At 36.9% G+C, this 23,491-nt stretch overlaps 1 long non-coding RNA gene across 2 annotated transcripts in view; it reads right to left on the minus strand.

Moving 5' to 3' along the window:
- Window positions 1-620: 620 nt before the first annotated feature.
- Window positions 621-23,491, minus strand: part of LOC120312312 — a 35,584-nt gene continuing 12,713 nt past the window's right edge. Inside the window, exons 3-5 of one of the 2 annotated variants that reach the window (XR_005557854.1) lie at window positions 3,273-3,383; window positions 2,825-2,966; window positions 621-2,708 (exon numbers count right to left, since the gene is read on the minus strand). This is a non-coding gene — a long non-coding RNA (uncharacterized LOC120312312). Of the gene's footprint in view, window positions 2,709-2,824; window positions 3,169-3,272; window positions 3,384-23,491 lie in introns of both variants that reach the window. The other variant, XR_005557853.1, reaches the window with a different exon arrangement.

The following is a 23,491-nucleotide window of genomic DNA, read 5'->3' on the forward strand; positions in this document are numbered from 1 at the left end:
GATGCTCCCTCTCCCCCTTTGACAAAGTTGCTTTGTGAAAAGACCTTCAAAGTAGTCTTTTTTTTTTTTTTTGTCTCCATGTTTAAATAGGTTTTATTTCAAGAAGTCTGTAAATCAGACAACTCTGCTATTTTGATGTTTTGGCTGCAGATTAGGCTGCAGATTTTCACACGCTGTCCAAAATGGTGATGGGGACATGTTGGAAAAAGGAATGAGCCAGGATGTTTACTTTTTTCATGGCAACACAACGAGTTACATCTTTCTCTTAGAAGAGAAGGTAGGAGAAAGAAAAGATGAGAGCGGGAAGAGGAAGAGAAAGGGGAAAAATAGACAGTAGACATCACATTAGCTGTGGTGCAATACTGTATAACAACAAAAGAGAGTAGACAATGGAACCAAGTGTATGATTTTTAATAAGTATGTTGGAAACAAACTATATTCTATACAGAATATAGAATAACAGCATTGGAAGGGAGGCAAGCCATTCCAATGATTAATTGTTCTCAGTGTCAGAAAATGTCTCCTTATTTTAGTTTGGATATCTCTTTTGGATATCACCTTCTCTTCCCTATGACAGCCCCTCGAATATTGGCAGACAGCTATCATGTCACACCTAATCCTTTTTTTTTAGACTAGATGTATCTAATTCACTGAACCGATCGTCATATGACTTAGCCTTCCAGACTCCTAATCATCTTTGTTGCTCTTCTCTGAACTCCTTCTAGACTCTCAACATTTTTTTTAATCAGGGAGATCCAAACAATGTGATCTTTCTAGTGAAGTATAAAGTGTTACTAACACTTCACATGATCTTAATCGTATTTCTCTGTGAATGCTGCCTAGGACTGCATTGGCTTTTGGGGCAGTAGCAGCACACACCAGACTTAAGTGGTCGTCCATTAGGACATCTAGATTCCTGTCACAGTTACTGCTGTTGAACCAACTCCAACCTATTCTTTACTTGTTCATTTGGTTTTTCTTTCTAAATGTAACACTTTACTTTCTCACCACTGAATTGCATTTTGTTGGATAGGGCGCAGTGTTCAAGTCTGTCAAGATCCTTCTGTATCTCGAGTCTGTCTTCTAAACTGTTGGCTGTTCTCCCCAGCTTGGTGTTGTCTCCAAATGTGATGGGTTCCCTTTTATTCCCACTTCCAGATTATTTATGAAGATGTTAAAAGGTAACAAATCCATGTAGTTGTGAGGCTGTCTCTCCCACTACTTGAGGGGCTGACACAGAGAAGAGGAGGTCAAACTATTCTTCAAAGCACCCGAGGGCAGGACCAGAATATTTGTTTCAAATATTCTCTTTTTGTTGGGCTTGATACAGTTGTTATTTCTTTGTAAGGAGAAACATCTTTTCTTCCAGCTGTTGTTGAGCAAAGCTGCCTTTTGCAACTGACCAATCGTGATTTTGGCAATGCCAGTGGTGTCCAAGTGGTGCTCCAATTGTTTTGGGATTGCACCCAAGGTGTCTCTTACTACTGGTACTACCTTTGCCTTCTTTTCTCCAGTTGTTCTATTTCTATTTGCAGGTCTTTGTATTTTGTTATCTTCTTCTGTCTTTCTCTTCTCTTCTACTGTCTCCAGGGATTGCCCCATCAAATGTCTAGACTTTTTTGTCTTTCTTATTGATAATTGGCTTGTTATTGGCAGGTGCCTGTCTGTTGGAATTCTAACGTCCCAGAACACTTTAGCCTCTTTGTTTTCTATGTCTTTATTTTACGGTCCCCCAGTTATTGCTTGCAGGCAAATGGTATTTCTTGCAGATCTTGCAATGCACCTGTGTTGCTTCTTTATCATGCTAATGTTTGTAGTCTGTTTGTGCGATTTTCTTTGGTTGGGCTGTTTAATGTTGGGTTGTTTGGCAGTTCCTTGATTGGGGGGTGGTATTTACTTCTTGATTGTTGGTCTGATGTTAATCTTGGTGTTATGCTCAGTGTTGATTGCTTAGGTGTTTTGGTCTTTTTGTTCCCTTTTTGGCTTTTTGATTGTCTCTTTTGCACAGTAGGAAGATGTTTATGTCTACATGTCTTTTGGTGGCCAATTGGTAAGAGTGAAGAGTATAACCTACTTCCAGGAATTCTCTAGTGTTTTTGAGCTTGGCTTGATTTAAGACGGTCAATAACATAGAGGCATAAAGGTAACCCCTTCTCTGCCCAGTCAGGTTACACAACAGATGTCAATGATTGGCCAAAGTCTTTTTTTCAGATTTGTCATTGTCATTTTAGCGATTGTCTATCCACTGCAGGATGAAGGCCTCTTCCACATGTTTTCAGCGAATACGGTCTTGAGTTTTCTTTTGCCAATTGCTGTTGCCAGTGATCCATCTTGTTTTAGGTTTTTCGTGGACATTTTTATCAAGTGGTATCCATTCTATGACTGCCTTGATTCATAATATGCCACGCTGATTCCAGTGCGGGTGGGCAGATGCAATCGGTGTTTGTCTTGGTTATCCATCATGGCCTTTTCACCTTGGGTGACCATACTAGAAATATACATGTCTGATGACATAGTCCACAATTTCATTTACCCACACAAGCCCCTTTCATGGCTCCGATCATAGAAGGAGCTTTCATATTTGTTTTGAGGAAAGAAAAAAAGGTATTTCTGGAAAATTACATTCCAAAGCCTTTATTTAGATGTAGTGTTGAAGCGTCCCTGGTATAGATTTTTTTTCAGAATTTGAAATGTCAGCAAAAGAAAATCTGGAAAAATTCAGAGAGAACTTTTTTTGTTATTTTTGTTTTTGGCCTGACTCCTGTGAAACAACAGCCTCTTAGTGTGATTATTTCACGTTTGTCCAGTAAACGTGGCATCTCACCTTTGCCTATGTTGGTTAAATGTTCTGGATAGGTCTACCTTGGAGCACATCTCTTCGACTTCCCCCTCCATTTCTTCCAGCTGCCGTTGCAGATTCCGCTCTTCTACGGATTCTGTCTCATCTGTAGTTGGTTGGGCAAGCCCTGGCCAAAAAAAATAACAAAATAATTAGTACTTGTGAAGTTAAACTTCAATCAATCACTTTCATTTTTTACATGAAAATAATTAAAATGGGTTAAAAAAATACTCATTTTCTTCAATTTCCTGAAGTTTCTCCTTTAGTTTGCTATTTTCCTGAGCAACCCTTGCGATATTGCTGGCCAGTTTTTTATTTTCTTCTTCCAACTAAGATACAGACATTGTAAGAGGCATCCATTAGTCACAGAATAGAAATAAGCAGACAGAAAGAGAAGTTTAACGCAGGATTGTAAGGGAAATGAATTACTCACGGCTGCGATTCTGGCATTTTTTCCTGCCAGCTCGTCCTGATGTCTTGCCAGTAGTTCATTGATGTCCTCCTTCTTTTTTCTTTGTGCCTCTTTGTATTTCCGGAGACAGATCTAAAAATTTAAGTCAATGTAAGTCAATAATTAAATTAATAAATAAAATAGAGGCTCTCTTACCTCAAACAGGAGTTTCCCTGCATAATATAGGAATGTGTCCATCCTAAATGAAATGGACTATACTTAATCAAACTAAGCTAATCACAAACTAAATTAAACAAATATATTAAATATGATAAATAAACAGTGTATGTAAAGTAAACTGAGTAAATAAGTATGATATTAAATAGGATAAATAAATAAGCAAATATTATGTAAATACAGCTAAATTAAAAACAAAACCCGATCTAAGGAGAGGTGCACTCTGCGCCTTCACTGAGAAAAAGTTCTGAGTGAATAGGTTTCATTCAGCCAACTATCCAGTTTTATTTACTGCTGCTTTGGGAGCTCATGTACCTGCCGCTCTCTTATGACCTCACCAATGAAAAGCAAAGAAACTGATTGGCTGAATGAATACTACCCAGAGTTTTATCTATTTTTCAGTATTGGTAGAAACGGAAGTACAAAATCCTGTTGATGCATTTGGTGGAATCAGGAGATAAGCTAACAAGTAAAATGATATAGAAAAATTAGTGCTACTGAAGAAAGCAGGGGGATCTCTGGAGAAATAGGCACAATTTATACTGAAAAAGTGGTGCAGAAGTGAGTGAGCAGAACTGGAGAGATGTCTGTGCTTGGCAGAGTAAATTACCGTATGGTTCTTGCTTCACCATACTGTAGTTGCCCATTTCTCTTGAAAGAACTTCAAGATGGCTACGGATCTACATTTGGTGGGTTGCAGGACACCTGCCTTCTCAGTTGTGGCTCCTTCCCTACAGGATGTTCTTCCCAAAATTGCTTCGGCCCCATCCCTTTTGATTTTCAAAAAAGCCCTTGAGAATGGATTAGGTGACCACGACTGAGTCTGATGGAAGGTGTACCTGAAGGAGAGCGGGGGAGAGTTTGGACAAGACAGAGTTTTCCCAGAAAGAGACCTGGCTGAAGAGATTGCTGGATGGGAGAGCAGAGTAGGGTAGATTCTCTCAGGGTACATCTAATAGTAAGATTACAGCTTGAGGTTGGCAGGATTCTATCCATTAGATGTGGCAAATAAAAGATGGAGCTCGATTGGATTTTGGTTTTTTAAAAAAATCTATTTTGTGCTACCCAGAGTCACCTTGGGTGAGATGGGCAGCTATATAAATTTGATAATTAAGTAGGTAAATAAATAGTTTATGTCACTTGAAGTCCCATATAAGTTAAAACGTTTTGCTTTCCTTTGCCCTTTCCACTTGTGTTTTTTTTTTCTGATCTCATTATAGTATATTGTAAATCTGAGCGCCTCTTTTCTCTTTGATTTCGGTTTTTGCTTGTTTTGCTGTTGACTTTGAATAGCTCAGGAACAGATACTCTAAATATTAAGTCTGCCACGTAACAACTGGACAAAATGATGATAGATGACAATATATGCAGCTGAAAATTGAGCTGTGGAGTCCTTGGTGCTCTCTGAACGTGATTATTTGCTTACAGATGGTTACTTACAAATGGTAACTTCTTCATTGCTAGGAAAGAGTGGGGTTTTCGTTTTCTCCCTGTTTGCATACAACAGCTCACCCTGCCAGTGCTGGTGGGGCTGTAGTTTTGGCTTGGGTAGTTCTTTGATTAGGGAATTGTTTTCTACTTGGATGTTTGTCAAGCAAGGGTGTATGGTTAATAAATGCTACTAATTTGGAGCTCTTATAAAAAGGGGTTCCTTAAGGGGAAAAAACTCTACAAGATAATTCCTCTCATTTATAAATCATGCCAGGGAATAAATGGAATAATCTCAAAAAGAGACGATACAGGTCCTATTTCAATGTTGTGGGTCTGTGAAAAACTGTGGCATAGGTCATGATGCGTAACCACATGACATCCCTGAAGTCAAGCAACCCCCGAGGACCGCTTCCAATGGCCCAGTGGAGATCAGTATGGATCCTTTCGCTCAAAAGACGTCAGAGAAGTCTGTCATACCCAGTTGCAAGTGTGCATGCACAAAATTTCCTAGGCCTAACAAATACAATCCTCAGGCACTTGCGAGCCATTGTTATCACAAGCAAGATGATGGTGTCCATTGAGGGAGAAGCTGCTGGCATTCCCGGATTCTCAATGTCACTCAGGTTTCTGCCATGGTTTACCAGGGGCCTCTGTAATTTGCCCATCCTTCACTTACACTCAGATGTTGCCCTTTGGTCATGGCTGATGCTGCCTCATGGTACCGGTATTCATCAGGGTTGCAGCATGTGATAACTTGTCTGGTGTTAAGTACCAACAGCACATCAAGTAAAAATTTTCTTTTAATTTATAATTTAATGTATATTTTAATCCTTTATTCCACACATTTTCCCATTGTTCAATTATATTACAGGGGTGAACACCCAAGGGGTGGGGACAAGGGAATCTATTGTTTAACTAGGCAAGCTTTCACATGGGAAAAAACAGTGCTGGTTTTGCTTCTTCAGTTCCGAGATGGTGTATTCAATAAAGTTTTATCTTTTGGGATTTAATTGGCTTAAGGGTTCCTTTCATTGGGTTCGCTAGTCAGACCATTGACACTGGGATTTTGGCATGACATTCTCAATTCTGGCTATGCACTACTGCAATGCACTTGACTTCTTATAAAACTATACCTTTCTCAACAAATGGAGCCAAGGATCATTTCTATTTAGAGGTTTAAATTGCAGCAAGTCTGACACAGCATCTAATACATATTCATTGTGGCGAGACCTCACAATAAAATGTTGCCAAAGCAATACTAAATTACGGAAGTCTGGATGACCAAAGAGAGCCTGAACTGCTTTTTAAAAAAGGAATTAAATGCAATAAATAAATAAATAAAAACCCACCAAAAATTATAAAAGGGAGAAAAAAATAAAACAAAAATATACAAGATGCAAATTTATAGGCATACATATTTCAATTAATTGATGCCATAATTCATAGCAGACATTCATAGCTGATCTATAATAAACAACTCTATGAATTGTTTGGAGCCATGTGTTTGTCTTTCTGGTCCTGAATAGTAAGTCCATTTTCTTTGTCCAAAAGTCAAAGAAAAGGCTGTAATCCAACATCTCTTGATTTTTTAAAAAATAATTTATTTATTATCAGTTAAGTCATGTAAGGAAAGAAAAAAAGAAAAAAAAAGAATTGCATGTACATAGTTAAAGAATTTCTTTAAAAAATTAAATAAAACAAAAGGGAATTTTAAAAAATAATCATATACTTGATCTTAATTACACTCAAGATCATGATCTTATATACTTGATCTTAATTACACTCAAGAAAACCAAGATCATGGCATCTGGCCCTCTCAATTCCTGGCAAATAGATGGGGAAGAAATGGAGGTAGTGACAGATTTTATTTTCCTGGGCTCCAAGATCACTGCAGATGGGGACTGCAGCCAAGAAATTAAGAGTCGCTTGCTCCTGGGGAGGAAAACTATATGAAATTTAGACAGCATATTAAACACAGAGACATCACCCTGCCAACAAAAGTGTTTATAGTCAAGGCCATGGTTTTCCCAATTGCAATGTATGGCTGTGAAAGTTGGGCCATAAGAAAGGCTGAGCGCAAAAGAATTGAAGCCTTTGAACTAATGAGAAGGAAGGACCCACTGGAGAAGAGTCTAATGCTGGGAAAGATTGAGGGCAATAGAAGAAGGGGACGACAGAGAATGAGGTGGCTGGATGGAGTCACTAAAGCAGTAGGCGTGAGCTTAAATCAGTGGTTCTCAACCTGTGGGTCGGGACCCCATTTGGGGTGAAACAACCATTTAACGGGGGTCGCCAAACAATGCAGTCCGCCATTTTCTTCCCCTTTTCCTTAGCTGTGCTACTCCCTTTTATTCTATTGGCTTTTAAAAGCCAATAGAATAGACTCTCTTGAATAGAGTCTAATTCTATTGGCTTTCAAAAGCCAATAGGAATTGTCCAGGCTGTCTCTGCCCTGCAGAGCCTGCCAAAAGTCCCATTCTGCAAACAGTGCTGCACCAGTTGACTTATGACCAGTTGAGTAGTCCTTGACTTACGACTGGTTGGGGGTCGCGGCATTAAAAAGGTCGAGAACCACTGGCTTAAATGGACTCAAGAAGATGGTAGAGGACAGGAAGGCCTGGAGGAATGTTGTCCATGGGATTGCAATAGATCAGACACAACTTTGCAACGAACAACAATTATACTCAAATGTTGTTGGAATCAAATTTAGGTTTTTTATCGTGGCTGTTGCTGCTATTTCTTCAAATATTGTGCCTAGTATTCCATTCAAAGACCAAGTGTGGTCTATGGCTGAAAAAAAATCACAGCACTAATGTAATTCCCCAAGAAATCAATGCAGAAAATGCATTATTGGAAATTACTGCTACTCTCACCCATTGGTGAGAATATACATTCAAAATGCACCATTTTTAAAAGGATAGAATTAAATAGTTCTGCATTCATGCAGTTCAGGTTAGTGACTTTCTTCCATCACATTCCAGCTGCTATTAGGCCCTGTAGCTTGATTATCTGCAGCAGGTGCTAAAAAGGGTGGACTATCAGGTAGCTCTCTGACTTCAGGCAAATCTTCCTGAGTGGACTTTGCGGTGAGATATTTTTCTCAGTGTTTGCAGTGGGCCAGGAAATAGCCTGCTTCAGGGGCTAAAACTAAAGATGGTGGGAGTTTCCTCTTAGAGCTTTGATGCAAGAGAAAGAAATGTCACCCAGTCCCACATCTTTGTAAAGGGGGAAAAAATGGAGGTTCCAATATAGTCTTCAGATTCTAAGAAGAAAGAAAGTGGGATAAAAGTGCCATTCATTGCAGGAGCAATTCATTTCTGCTTTCCAAAAGGACTTCACTGGGTTGAGAGAGATAATTTTTTTTTGTTTTTGTTTTTGTTTTGTTTTTTGCTACAGAGTTTGGAGAGTGAATATAGTGAATACAATGTATAATCCAGGTGCTCCTGCCAGCTGCAGCACCATGGACAGTTCTGCAGTTGCTGAGACAAAAATAAAAATAAAAATTGCTGCTGAGCTTGGTGTTCTTTATACTGCTTGGACTTGGGCCTTCTTTTAGTAAGCGTAAAGTTTACTTGTTGTTTCCAAATATCCAAGGCAACAGATGAAGTGAAGGTCTGTTGAAATATAGCTCACATTTCTGTCTCCATCAAAACTTTTAAAATATTTGGAAAACTTAGGTCTTTTTAGAATCTCTAAAATGGCAGATTTTTTTGTTTCCCCTAGAACTCTGGGGAAAGTTATCTGTCATATTAATCATAACATTTCTTCCAGTCTTTGTGAACCCCCGCCCCCCATGACAAAATGTGGACCCTCATGGTGAATTACTGAGGCTATAGTATTATATGAACCAAGTTTTTTTTTTACAATACATAACAATCTTACAAATACTTCAGATAGAAAATAAAACAAATTGATACACACCACATTCAGTCTTGCCCGCCCATTTCCCCCCAAACTGCATCCCACCTCAAACCAACTTACTTCTTTCCCTCTTTTTCTTCACTCACCCCCTCTCCTCCTTCACCTCCACCTTCCTACTTACTTCTCACCTTCTTCTTCTCCCTCTTGATGCGGTCCAGGGGAAATGCCCGAGCAGTTCCTCTCTCAAAATTAAAACATTAATATTATATACAATAAGACTATTTCTACTTTATCTGAACTACTTAAACTTCAACCCATCCACCCCCCACCCCCCCTCCCCCCACGACTTCCCAGAGCAAAATACAGGATTATGCAAACATATTAAACATAATCTATTTAAGTTTACTAATTATACAATGAACAAAATCATAAAAACCCTTAACTCTCTTCAAACTTTAACATCATAAGTTTATAAACAAAATCATTACTCATAGAATAAGTGAAACTTTGTAGTTCCATATTTCTTCTGAACATATTCTATCCATCTTCTCCATATGTTAAAATATCTCTCTTGTGAATGGTCCTTTAAATAAGCAGAAATTTTAGCCATTTCTGCTAAATTAGAAACCTTAAATACCCATTCTTCTAAAGAAGGCAGAGTATCCTTCTTTCAATATTGACCCACCAGTAATCTTGCTGCTGTTATTAAATTCAACATTAAAATAGTTTCTTTAACATTAAAGTCCACAAAAATTCCCAAAAGAAACAGTTGGGGAGTAAACTTAATCTTCCTTTTAAAAATCTTTTGAATGTTCCACCAAATCATAATCCAGAAGGCTTTAATAACTTTACAAGTCCACCAAACATGAAAATAGGTTGCAACCAAGCAACCACATCTCCAACATTTAGGTTGCAGGTTCGGGTACATGAAGAACAACTTTTTAGGATCCAGATGCCATCTATAAAACATTTTATAAAAATTTTCCCTCAAATTCTGGGCCTGCATAAATTTAACATTTCTAGTCCAAATTACCTCCCATAAATCCAATGAGATGGGTTCTTGAATATTCTGGGCCCATTTAATCATACAATCTGTAACTAACTCTGTTTCTGAATCCAATTTTATTAACTCATTATAAATTCTTTTAATATGGGCACATTTCTGATCCTTGATCTGAATTACCAAATTTTCATCTACTAAAGTAATTCCCACTTTCTTATCCAAAGTCCATCTCTGCACGATTTGCAAATATTGAAACCACGATTGTAAAATGTTTTCTTGCCTTAACACATCAGAAGACTTTAATTGCCAATCAGTAGCCGACCAAATAAGTAACTCTTTATACAAAATGTTGTCAAAATTCACCCCCTTGGAAACTCCCTGGATTGCTTGTCCAGGGATCCCCCAAATAGGTATTTTATAATTTAATTATAATAATATTTTTTCCAAACTCGAAGTAAAGCATATCTTAAAATATGTGACTTAAAGACCGAATCTACTTTCTTATCAAAAATTAAATATGCATGCCAACCATATAATAAATCCCACCCTTCAAGAACAAGAGTATCTCTATTTGTTAAATTAAGCCAGTCACTTACTAAAGTTAAAGTGGCCGCATCATAATATAATTTCAAATTTGGTGCTTTAAGTCCACCTCTTTCTCGAGCATCTTGTAAAATCTTAAACTTTACCCTTGATTTCTTCCTGCCCCAAATAAATTTATTAATACCCTTCTGCCACTCATCCAAATTAGCATCCTTCTTTAAAATGGGTATCATCTGAAACAAAAAAAGAAACTTTGGTAGAACATTCATCTTCACTACTGAAATTCTCCCCAATAACAATAGTTGTAGCTTTTGCCAATCATTTAAATATTTTTGAACTTTAACCCGTAAGCGTTCATAATTATTCTTATACAATTTTCCATTAGATGTTGTAATATAAACTCCTAAAAACTTAACCTTATTGACTATTTCATAACCAGTTGTTTCAGCTAACATATCTTTTTCCTTCATAGACATATTTTTCGAAAGTATTTTAGTCTTATTATTGTTTACCTTCAAACCAGAAACTTTCCCATACTGGGTTATGATTTCCACCAAATCCCTTACCGAATCTATCGGTTGAGATAATGTCACAACCAAATCATCGACAAAAGCTCTCAACCTATAATCGTTCTGTTTTATTTTTATTCCCTTTATTGTAGTTGATTCACGAATTTTAATTAATAAAATATCCATTGTTAAAACAAATAGCAATGGAGATAGTGGACATCCTTGTCTAGTACCCTTTTCAATTTTAAATGTATCTGTTAATCCTCCATTAATTATAATTTGTGCCAATTGCTGTTGGTATATAGCCTTAAGAGCATACAAAAATTTATCTTCAAAATTCATTTTCTCTACAACTCTCCATAAAAATTGCCAATTTAATTGATCAAAAGCTTTCTCCGCATCCAAAAATATCAAAGCTGCAGGGATTTGATTATTCTTATCCAAATACTCAATTAGATTAACAATTTGTCTTACATTATATTTCATATACCTTCCAGTTGTGAATCCAGATTGATCACTATGGATCAATTGCTTCAAAATTTGCATTAACCTATTTGCCAATATTTTTGAAAAAATCTTATAATCTGTATTCAAAAGAGATATAGGTTTATAATTTTTAGGCTGGGTCAAATCTTGATCCTCCTTTGGGATCAACGATATGAAAGCCCTTCTCCAAGATGGAGGTACCTCTGCTCCCAACAAAATACTATTAAAAAGTTCCTTCAATGGTTCTATCATTTCTTCAGATAACATTTTGTAATAAATTGCTGTTAGTCCATCTGTACCTGGAGCCTTACCAACCTTTAATTGTTTGATTGCCCAAATGATTTCCTCAGAAGTAATTAAACAATTCATCTCATCTCGTTGATCGTTGGAAAGTCTAGGAAAGTGTGCTACCTGTAAATACTTTTCTATATCTAAAACTTGTATACTTTCACTAGCATATAACTTTGAATAAAAATCTAAAAAACTCCTTTTAATCAGATTCTGTTGATATACCTCTTTACCTTTATAATCTATTTTCTCTATAATCCTTGACTTCTGTTTCTTTCGTAATTGGTAAACCAACCACCTACCAGGTTTATTTGCATTACAAAACGTATTATGTTTCATGTACCGCAAATTAATTGTAATCTGGTCAGCCATTAACATATTAAATTGCTCCCTGATTGTCTCTTTTGCACAGTAGGAAGATGTTTATGTCTACATGTCTTTTGGTGGGCAATTGGTAAGAGTGAAGAGTATAACCTACTTCCAGGAATTCTCTAGTGTTTTTGAGCTTGGCTTGATTTAAGACGGTCAATAACATGGAGGCATAAAGGTCACCCATTCTCTGCCCAGTCAGGTTACACAACAGATGTCAATGGTTGGCCAAAGTCTTTTTTTCAGATTTGTCATTGTCATTTTAGCAATTGTCTATCCACTGCAGGATGAAGGCCTCTTCCGCATGTTTCCAGCCAATACGGTCTTGAGCTTTCTTTTGCCAATTGCTGTTGTCAATGATCCATCTTGTTTTAGGTTTTTCGTGAACATTTTTATCAAGTGGTATCCATTCTATGACTGCCTTGATCCATAATCTGCCACGCTGATTCCAGTGCGGGTGGGCAGATGCAATCGGTGTTTGTCTTGGTTATCCATCATGGCCTTTTCACCTTGGGTGACTCTACTAGAAATATACATGTCTGACAACATAGCCCACAATTTCATTTACCCACACAAGCCCTTTTCTCCTCATCAAGGCTCCGATCATAGAAGGAGCTTTCATATTTGTTTTGCGGAAAGAAAAAAAGGTATTTCTGGAAAATTACATTCCAAAGCTTTTATTAAGATGTAGTTTTGAAGCGTCCCTGGTATAGATTTTTTCAGCATTTGAAATCTTAGCAAAAGAAAATCTGGAAAAAATCAGAGAGAATTTTTTTTGTTATTTTTTTTTTTTGGCCTGACTCCTACAAAACAACAGCCTCTTAGTGTGATTATTTCACGTTTGTCCAGTAAACGTGGCATCTCATCTTTGCCTATGTTGATTAAATGTTCAGGATAGGTCTACCTTGGAGCACATCTCTTCGACTTCCCCCTCCATTTGTTCCAGCTGCCGTTGCAGATTCCGCTCTTCTGCGATTCTGTGTCATCTGTAGTTGGTTGGGCAAGCCCTGGCCAAAAAAAATAACAAAATAATTAAACTTCAATCAATCACTTTCATTTTTAAAATGAAAATAATTAAAATGGGTTAAAAAAAATACTCACTTTCTTCAATTTCCTGAAGTTTCTCCTTCAGTGTGCTGTTTTCCTGAGCAATTCTTGCAATATTGCTGGCCAGTTTTTTATTTTCTTCTTCCAACTAAGATACAGAAATTATAAGAGGCATCCATTAGTCACAGAATAGAAATAAGCAGACAGAAAAGAAGTTTAACGCAGAATTGTAAGGGAAATGAATTACTCACGGCTGCGATCTGGCATTTTTTCCTGCCAGCTCCTCCTGATGTCTTGCCAGTAGTTCACTGATGTCCTCCTTCGGTTTCCTTTGTGCCTCTTTGTATTTCCGGAGACAGATCTAAAAATTTAGATTTTCAGCAGTAAAATTAAACAGGCTGATTACAAATGAGGCTCCTGAGAATAATTATGTTGCTATCCTTCCCTCTATTTGTAAATATCTGTGAGGAATAAAAAATTAATCCTCTAGCTCTAAATAGCTTTTTAAAAGCAATATTAATCTTGCACGTAATCCATATAATTCTTCTAAGAATTTATGATATCTCAAAACTGTGGTCTGGAAGGAAATATATTAACATTTTATTTGAAATATGTATGTGTGTGTGTGTGTGTGTGTGTGTGTGTGTGTGTGTATTTCTGGAAATGTTGCTGCTTGGAAATAATCATAGCAGATCAACAAAAACTACTTGGATATACATTAGTGAAAAGGGTTGCTTTTTACTGACTTTCCTCTGCAACTAGCAGCCCATAATAGATTGTTTTCTGTAAAGTTAAATCAGGCCAATAGAATAGGAGATAAAACTGAATTTGCTTGGGATTTTATTTACTTCTTTCTGCATTTGGAGCAGTCGGTATAAATCAACTAGTTCATCCTCATGTTGCTCTAACCATAGCATGAAAACCCTCACTAGCCATTGTTAAGCAACAATCCTCATGACATCACCTGACTTTCGCCTCTAGCCATCTGCAGGGTGAGCTGAAGCTGCCTTTAGTTGCTCTGCTGTTAAAGTGATGTTTTAATAGCAGTCTTCTTACAATACAAATATAAGAATAATCGACAGTCAGTCAGTCTTGCCAGCCTAACAGCTCCCAAATATTAAAAAGATGAGCACCATCTTAATCAGCCTAATCAGCCCCATGACTACATACTTTTCTGTGCACCCCAAGCAAGGTCACAGAGTCATGTTTCCCAGCCATTCTGGATGTGGGTCCCGAGGACATGTTTAAATGGAACATATTAACAGAATTCACCAAGAAAGGGCCTGAAAGAAGATGTACAGATATTTTTTAAAATGTTCTTCAAAAGTTATTCTAAAAATTATTCTAAAGCAATTTTTGCTTGTTCCTAGATTCCTTTGATTCCTGTTTTATTTCATTATTATTATTTATGTCATGTTACCTGTCCTGTTATTTCTTTGAATCCTAAACTAATCCTAGACTCACACATGTAAGTCAATAATTAAATTAATAAATAAAATAGAGGATCTCTTACCTCAAACAGGAGTTTCCCTGCATAATACAGGAATGCGTCCATCAGAAATGAAATGTACTATACTTAAACTAAGCTAATCCCAAACTAAATTAAACAAATATATTAATATATGATAAATAAAAAGTATATATAAAGTAAAGTAAACTGAGTAAATAAGTATATTAAATAGGATAAATAAATAAGCAAATACTGTAAATAAATTAAACCAAAACTATGTAAATATAGCTAAAATAAAAACAAAACCAAATATAAGGAGAGGTGCACTCTGCGCCTTCACTGAGAAAAAGCTCTGAGTGAATAGGTTTCATTCAGCCAACTATCCAGTTTTATTTACTGCTGCTTTGTGAGCTCATGTACCTGCCACTCTCTTATGACTTCACCAATGAAAAGCAAAGAAACTGATAGGCTGAACGAATGCTACCCAGAGTTTTATCTATTTTTCAGTATTGGTAGAAACGTAAGTACAAAATCCTGTTGATGCATTTGGTGGAATCAAGAGATAAGCTAACAAGTAAAATGATATAGAAAAATTAGTGCTACTGAAGAAAGCAGAGGGATCTCTGGAGAAATAGGCACAATTTATATTGAAAAAGTGGTGCAGAAGTGAGTGAGCAGAACTGGAGAGATGTCTGTGCTTGGCAGAGTAAATTACCGTATGGTTCTTGCTTCACCATACTGTAGTTGCCCATTTCTCTTGAAAGAACTTCAAGATGGCTACGGATCTACATTTGGTGGGTTGCAGGACACCTGCCTTCTCAGTTGTGGCTCCTTCCCTACAGGATGTTCTTCCCAAAATTGCTTCGGCCCCATCCCTTTTGATTTTCAAAAAAGCCCTTGAGAATGGATTAGGTGACCACGACTGAGTCTGATGGAAGGTGTACCTGAAGGAGAGCGGGGGAGAGTTTGGACAAGACAGAGTTTTCCCAGAAAGAGACCTGGCTGAAGAGATTGCTGGATGGGAGAGCAGAGTAGGGTAGATTCTCTCAGGGTACATCTAATAGTAAGATTACAGCTTGAGGTTGGCAGGATTCTATCCATTAGATGTGGCAAATAAAAGATGGAGCTCGATTGGATTTTGGTTTTTTAAAAAAATCTATTTTGTGCTACCCAGAGTCACCTTGGGTGAGATGGGCAGCTATATAAATTTGATAATTAAGTAGGTAAATAAATAGTTTATGTCACTTGAAGTCCCATATAAGTTAAAACGTTTTGCTTTCCTTTGCCCTTTCCACTTGTGTTTTTTTTTTCTGATCTCATTATAGTATATTGTAAATCTGAGCGCCTCTTTTCTCTTTGATTTCGGTTTTTGCTTGTTTTGCTGTTGACTTTGAATAGCTCAGGAACAGATACTCTAAATATTAAGTCTGCCACGTAACAACTGGACAAAATGATGATAGATGACAATATATGCAGCTGAAAATTGAGCTGTGGAGTCCTTGGTGCTCTCTGAACGTGATTATTTGCTTACAGATGGTTACTTACAAATGGTAACTTCTTCATTGCTAGGAAAGAGTGGGGTTTTCGTTTTCTCCCTGTTTGCATACAACAGCTCACCCTGCCAGTGCTGGTGGGGCTGTAGTTTTGGCTTGGGTAGTTCTTTGATTAGGGAATTGTTTTCTACTTGGATGTTTGTCAACCAAGGGTGTATGGTTAATAAATGCTACTAATTTGGAGCTCTTATAAAAAGGGGTTCCTTAAGGGGAAAAAACTCTACAATAAATGCTACTAATTTGGAGCTCTTATAAAAAGGGGTTCCTTAAGGGGAAAAAACTCTACAAGATAATTCCTCTCATTTATAAATCATGCCAGGGAATAAATGGAATAATCTCAAAAAGAGACGATACAGGTCCTATTTCAATGTTGTGGGTCTGTGAAAAACTGTGGCATAGGTCATGATGCGTAACCACATGACATCCCTGAAGTCAAGCAACCCCCGAGGACCGCTTCCAATGGCCCAGTGGAGATCAGTATGGATCCTTTCGCTCAAAAGACGTCAGAGAAGTCTGTCATACCCAGTTGCAAGTGTGCATGCACAAAATTTCCTAGGCCTAACAAATACAATCCTCAGGCACTTGCGAGCCATTGTTATCACAAGCAAGATGATGGTGTCCATTGAGGGAGAAGCTGCTGGCATTCCCGGATTCTCAATGTCACTCAGGTTTCTGCCATGGTTTACCAGGGGCCTCTGTAATTTGCCCATCCTTCACTTACACTCAGATGTTGCCCTTTGGTCATGGCTGATGCTGCCTCATGGTACCGGTATTCATCAGGGTTGCAGCATGTGATAACTTGTCTGGTGTTAAGTACCAACAGCACATCAAGTAAAAATTTTCTTTTAATTTATAATTTAATGTATATTTTAATCCTTTATTCCACACATTTTCCCATTGTTCAATTATATTACAGGGGTGAACACCCAAGGGGTGGGGACAAGGGAATCTATTGTTTAACTAGGCAAGCTTTCACATGGGAAAAAACAGTGCTGGTTTTGCTTCTTCAGTTCCGAGATGGTGTATTCAATAAAGTTTTATCTTTTGGGATTTAATTGGCTTAAGGGTTCCTTTCATTGGGTTCGCTAGTCAGACCATTGACACTGGGATTTTGGCATGACATTCTCAATTCTGGCTATGCACTACTGCAATGCACTTGACTTCTTATAAAACTATACCTTTCTCAACAAATGGAGCCAAGGATCATTTCTATTTAGAGGTTTAAATTGCAGCAAGTCTGACACAGCATCTAATACATATTCATTGTGGCGAGACCTCACAATAAAATGTTGCCAAAGCAATACTAAATTACGGAAGTCTGGATGACCAAAGAGAGCCTGAACTGCTTTTTAAAAAAGGAATTAAATGCAATAAATAAATAAATAAAAACCCACCAAAAATTATAAAAGGGAGAAAAAAATAAAACAAAAATATACAAGATGCAAATTTATAGGCATACATATTTCAATTAATTGATGCCATAATTCATAGCAGACATTCATAGCTGATCTATAATAAACAACTCTATGAATTGTTTGGAGCCATGTGTTTGTCTTTCTGGTCCTGAATAGTAAGTCCATTTTCTTTGTCCAAAAGTCAAAGAAAAGGCTGTAATCCAACATCTCTTGATTTTTTAAAAAATAATTTATTTATTATCAGTTAAGTCATGTAAGGAAAGAAAAAAAGAAAAAAAAAAGAATTGCATGTACATAGTTAAAGAATTTCTTTAAAAAATTAAATAAAACAAAAGGGAATTTTAAAAAATAATCATATACTTGATCTTAATTACACTCAAGATCATGATCTTATATACTTGATCTTAATTACACTCAAGAAAACCAAGATCATGGCATCTGGCCCTCTCAATTCCTGGCAAATAGATGGGGAAGAAATGGAGGTAGTGACAGATTTTATTTTCCTGGGCTCCAAGATCACTGCAGATGGGGACTGCAGCCAAGAAATTAAGAGTCGCTTGCTCCTGGGGAGGAAAACTATATGAAATTTAGACAGCATATTAAACACAGAGACATCACCCTGCCAACAAAAGTGTTTATAGTCAAGGCCATGGTTTTCCCAATTGCAATGTATGGCTGTGAAAGTTGGGCCATAAGAAAGGCTGAGCGCAAAAGAATTGAAGCCTTTGAACTAATGAGAAGGAAGGACCCACTGGAGAAGAGTCTAATGCTGGGAAAGATTGAGGGCAATAGAAGAAGGGGACGACAGAGAATGAGGTGGCTGGATGGAGTCACTAAAGCAGTAGGCGTGAGCTTAAATCAGTGGTTCTCAACCTGTGGGTCGGGACCCCATTTGGGGTGAAACAACCATTTAACGGGGGTCGCCAAACAATGCAGTCCGCCATTTTCTTCCCCTTTTCCTTAGCTGTGCTACTCCCTTTTATTCTATTGGCTTTTAAAAGCCAATAGAATAGACTCTCTTGAATAGAGTCTAATTCTATTGGCTTTCAAAAGCCAATAGGAATTGTCCAGGCTGTCTCTGCCCTGCAGAGCCTGCCAAAAGTCCCATTCTGCAAACAGTGCTGCACCAGTTGACTTATGACCAGTTGAGTAGTCCTTGACTTACGACTGGTTGGGGGTCGCGGCATTAAAAAGGTCGAGAACCACTGGCTTAAATGGACTCAAGAAGATGGTAGAGGACAGGAAGGCCTGGAGGAATGTTGTCCATGGGATTGCAATAGATCAGACACAACTTTGCAACGAACAACAATTATACTCAAATGTTGTTGGAATCAAATTTAGGTTTTTTATCGTGGCTGTTGCTGCTATTTCTTCAAATATTGTGCCTAGTATTCCATTCAAAGACCAAGTGTGGTCTATGGCTGAAAAAAAATCACAGCACTAATGTAATTCCCCAAGAAATCAATGCAGAAAATGCATTATTGGAAATTACTGCTACTCTCACCCATTGGTGAGAATATACATTCAAAATGCACCATTTTTAAAAGGATAGAATTAAATAGTTCTGCATTCATGCAGTTCAGGTTAGTGACTTTCTTCCATCACATTCCAGCTGCTATTAGGCCCTGTAGCTTGATTATCTGCAGCAGGTGCTAAAAAGGGTGGACTATCAGGTAGCTCTCTGACTTCAGGCAAATCTTCCTGAGTGGACTTTGCGGTGAGATATTTTTCTCAGTGTTTGCAGTGGGCCAGGAAATAGCCTGCTTCAGGGGCTAAAACTAAAGATGGTGGGAGTTTCCTCTTAGAGCTTTGATGCAAGAGAAAGAAATGTCACCCAGTCCCACATCTTTGTAAAGGGGGAAAAAATGGAGGTTCCAATATAGTCTTCAGATTCTAAGAAGAAAGAAAGTGGGATAAAAGTGCCATTCATTGCAGGAGCAATTCATTTCTGCTTTCCAAAAGGACTTCACTGGGTTGAGAGAGATAATTTTTTTTTGTTTTTGTTTTTGTTTTGTTTTTTGCTACAGAGTTTGGAGAGTGAATATAGTGAATACAATGTATAATCCAGGTGCTCCTGCCAGCTGCAGCACCATGGACAGTTCTGCAGTTGCTGAGACAAAAATAAAAATAAAAATTGCTGCTGAGCTTGGTGTTCTTTATACTGCTTGGACTTGGGCCTTCTTTTAGTAAGCGTAAAGTTTACTTGTTGTTTCCAAATATCCAAGGCAACAGATGAAGTGAAGGTCTGTTGAAATATAGCTCACATTTCTGTCTCCATCAAAACTTTTAAAATATTTGGAAAACTTAGGTCTTTTTAGAATCTCTAAAATGGCAGATTTTTTTGTTTCCCCTAGAACTCTGGGGAAAGTTATCTGTCATATTAATCATAACATTTCTTCCAGTCTTTGTGAACCCCCGCCCCCCATGACAAAATGTGGACCCTCATGGTGAATTACTGAGGCTATAGTATTATATGAACCAAGTTTTTTTTTTACAATACATAACAATCTTACAAATACTTCAGATAGAAAATAAAACAAATTGATACACACCACATTCAGTCTTGCCCGCCCATTTCCCCCCAAACTGCATCCCACCTCAAACCAACTTACTTCTTTCCCTCTTTTTCTTCACTCACCCCCTCTCCTCCTTCACCTCCACCTTCCTACTTACTTCTCACCTTCTTCTTCTCCCTCTTGATGCGGTCCAGGGGAAATGCCCGAGCAGTTCCTCTCTCAAAATTAAAACATTAATATTATATACAATAAGACTATTTCTACTTTATCTGAACTACTTAAACTTCAACCCATCCACCCCCCACCCCCTCCCCCCACCCCCCTCCCCCCCGACTTCCCAGAGCAAAATACAGGATTATGCAAACATATTAAACATAATCTATTTAAGTTTACTAATTATACAATGAACAAAATCATAAAAACCCTTAACTCTCTTCAAACTTTAACATCATAAGTTTATAAACAAAATCATTACTCATAGAATAAGTGAAACTTTGTAGTTCCATATTTCTTCTGAACATATTCTATCCATCTTCTCCATACGTTAAAATATCTCTCTTGTGAATGGTCCTTTAAATAAGCAGAAATTTTAGCCATTTCTGCTAAATTAGAAACCTTAAATACCCATTCTTCTAAAGAAGGCAGAGTATCCTTCTTCCAATATTGACCCACCAGTAATCTTGCTGCTGTTATTAAATTCAACATTAAAATAGTTTCTTTAACATTAAAGTCCACAAAAATTCCCAAAAGAAACAGTTGGGGAGTAAACTTAATCTTCCTTTTAAAAACCTTTTGAATGTTCCACCAAATCATAATCCAGAAGGCTTTAATAACTTTACAAGTCCACCAAACATGAAAATAGGTTGCAACCAAGCAACCACATCTCCAACATTTAGGTTGCAGGTTCGGGTACATGAAGAACAACTTTTTAGGATCCAGATGCCATCTATAAAACATTTTATAAAAATTTTCCCTCAAATTCTGGGCCTGCATAAATTTAACATTTCTAGTCCAAATTACCTCCCATAAATCCAATGAGATGGGTTCTTGAATATTCTGGGCCCATTTAATCATACAATCTGTAACTAACTCTGTTTCTGAATCCAATTTTATTAACTCATTATAAATTCTTTTAATATGGGCACATTTCTGATCCTTGATCTGAATTACCAAATTTTCATCTACTAAAGTAATTCCCACTTTCTTATCCAAAGTCCATCTCTGCACGATTTGCAAATATTGAAACCACGATTGTAAAATGTTTTCTTGCCTTAACACATCAGAAGACTTTAATTGCCAATCAGTAGCCGACCAAATAAGTAACTCTTTATACAAAATGTTGTCAAAATTCACCCCCTTGGAAACTCCCTGGATTGCTTGTCCAGGGATCCCCCAAATAGGTATTTTATAATTTAATTATAATAATATTTTTTCCAAACTCGAAGTAAAGCATATCTTAAAATATGTGACTTAAAGACCGAATCTACTTTCTTATCAAAAATTAAATATGCATGCCAACCATATAATAAATCCCACCCTTCAAGAACAAGAGTATCTCTATTTGTTAAATTAAGCCAGTCACTTACTAAAGTTAAAGTGGCCGCATCATAATATAATTTCAAATTTGGTGCTTTAAGTCCACCTCTTTCTCGAGCATCTTGTAAAATCTTAAACTTTACCCTTGATTTCTTCCTGCCCCAAATAAATTTATTAATACCCTTCTGCCACTCATCCAAATTAGCATCCTTCTTTAAAATGGGTATCATCTGAAACAAAAAAAGAAACTTTGGTAGAACATTCATCTTCACTACTGAAATTCTCCCCAATAACAATAGTTGTAGCTTTTGCCAATCATTTAAATATTTTTGAACTTTAACCCGTAAGCGTTCATAATTATTCTTATACAATTTTCCATTAGATGTTGTAATATAAACTCCTAAAAACTTAACCTTATTGACTATTTCATAACCAGTTGTTTCAGCTAACATATCTTTTTCCTTCATAGACATATTTTTCGAAAGTATTTTAGTCTTATTATTGTTTACCTTCAAACCAGAAACTTTCCCATACTGGGTTATGATTTCCACCAAATCCCTTACCGAATCTATCGGTTGAGATAATGTCACAACCTAATCATCGACAAAAGCTCTCAACCTATAATCGTTCTGTTTTATTTTTATTCCCTTTATTGTAGTTGATTCACGAATTTTAATTAATAAAATATCCATTGTTAAAACAAATAGCAATGGAGATAGTGGACATCCTTGTCTAGTACCCTTTTCAATTTTAAATGTATCTGTTAATCCTCCATTAATTATAATTTGTGCCAATTGCTGTTGGTATATAGCCTTAAGAGCATACAAAAATTTATCTTCAAAATTCATTTTCTCTACAACTCTCCATAAAAATTGCCAATTTAATTGATCAAAAGCTTTCTCCGCATCCAAAAATATCAAAGCTGCAGGGATTTGATTATTCTTATCCAAATACTCAATTAGATTAACAATTTGTCTTACATTATATTTCATATACCTTCCAGTTGTGAATCCAGATTGATCACTATGGATCAATTGCTTCAAAATTTGCATTAACCTATTTGCCAATATTTTTGAAAAAATCTTATAATCTGTATTCAAAAGAGATATAGGTTTATAATTTTTAGGCTGGGTCAAATCTTGATCCTCCTTTGGGATCAACGATATGAAAGCCCTTCTCCAAGATGGAGGTACCTCTGCTCCCAACAAAATACTATTAAAAAGTTCCTTCAATGGTTCTATCATTTCTTCAGATAACATTTTGTAATAAATTGCTGTTAGTCCATCTGTACCTGGAGCCTTACCAACCTTTAATTGTTTGATTGCCCAAATGATTTCCTCAGAAGTAATTAAACAATTCATCTCATCTCGTTGATCGTTAGAAAGTCTAGGAAAGTGTGCTACCTGTAAATACTTTTCTATATCTAAAACTTGTATACTTTCACTAGCATATAACTTTGAATAAAAATCTAAAAAACTCCTTTTAATCAGATTCTGTTGATATACCTCTTTACCTTTATAATCTATTTTCTCTATAATCCTTGACTTCTGTTTCTTTCGTAATTGGTAAACCAACCACCTACCAGGTTTATTTGCATTACAAAACGTATTATGTTTCATGTACCGCAAATTAATTGTAATCTGGTCAGCCATTAACATATTAAATTGCTCCCTGATTGTCTCTTTTGCACAGTAGGAAGATGTTTATGTCTACATGTCTTTTGGTGGGCAATTGGTAAGAGTGAAGAGTATAACCTACTTCCAGGAATTCTCTAGTGTTTTTGAGCTTGGCTTGATTTAAGACGGTCAATAACATGGAGGCATAAAGGTCACCCATTCTCTGCCCAGTCAGGTTACACAACAGATGTCAATGGTTGGCCAAAGTCTTTTTTTCAGATTTGTCATTGTCATTTTAGCGATTGTCTATCCACTGCAGGATGAAGGCCTCTTCCGCATGTTTCCAGCCAATACGGTCTTGAGCTTTCTTTTGCCAATTGCTGTTGTCAATGATCCATCTT

This window comes from Crotalus tigris, unplaced genomic scaffold (genome assembly GCF_016545835.1).
Source record: "Crotalus tigris isolate CLP2741 ecotype Arizona unplaced genomic scaffold, ASM1654583v1 scf7180000018485.2372832, whole genome shotgun sequence".
Classification (NCBI taxonomy): Eukaryota; Metazoa; Chordata; class Lepidosauria; order Squamata; family Viperidae; genus Crotalus; species Crotalus tigris.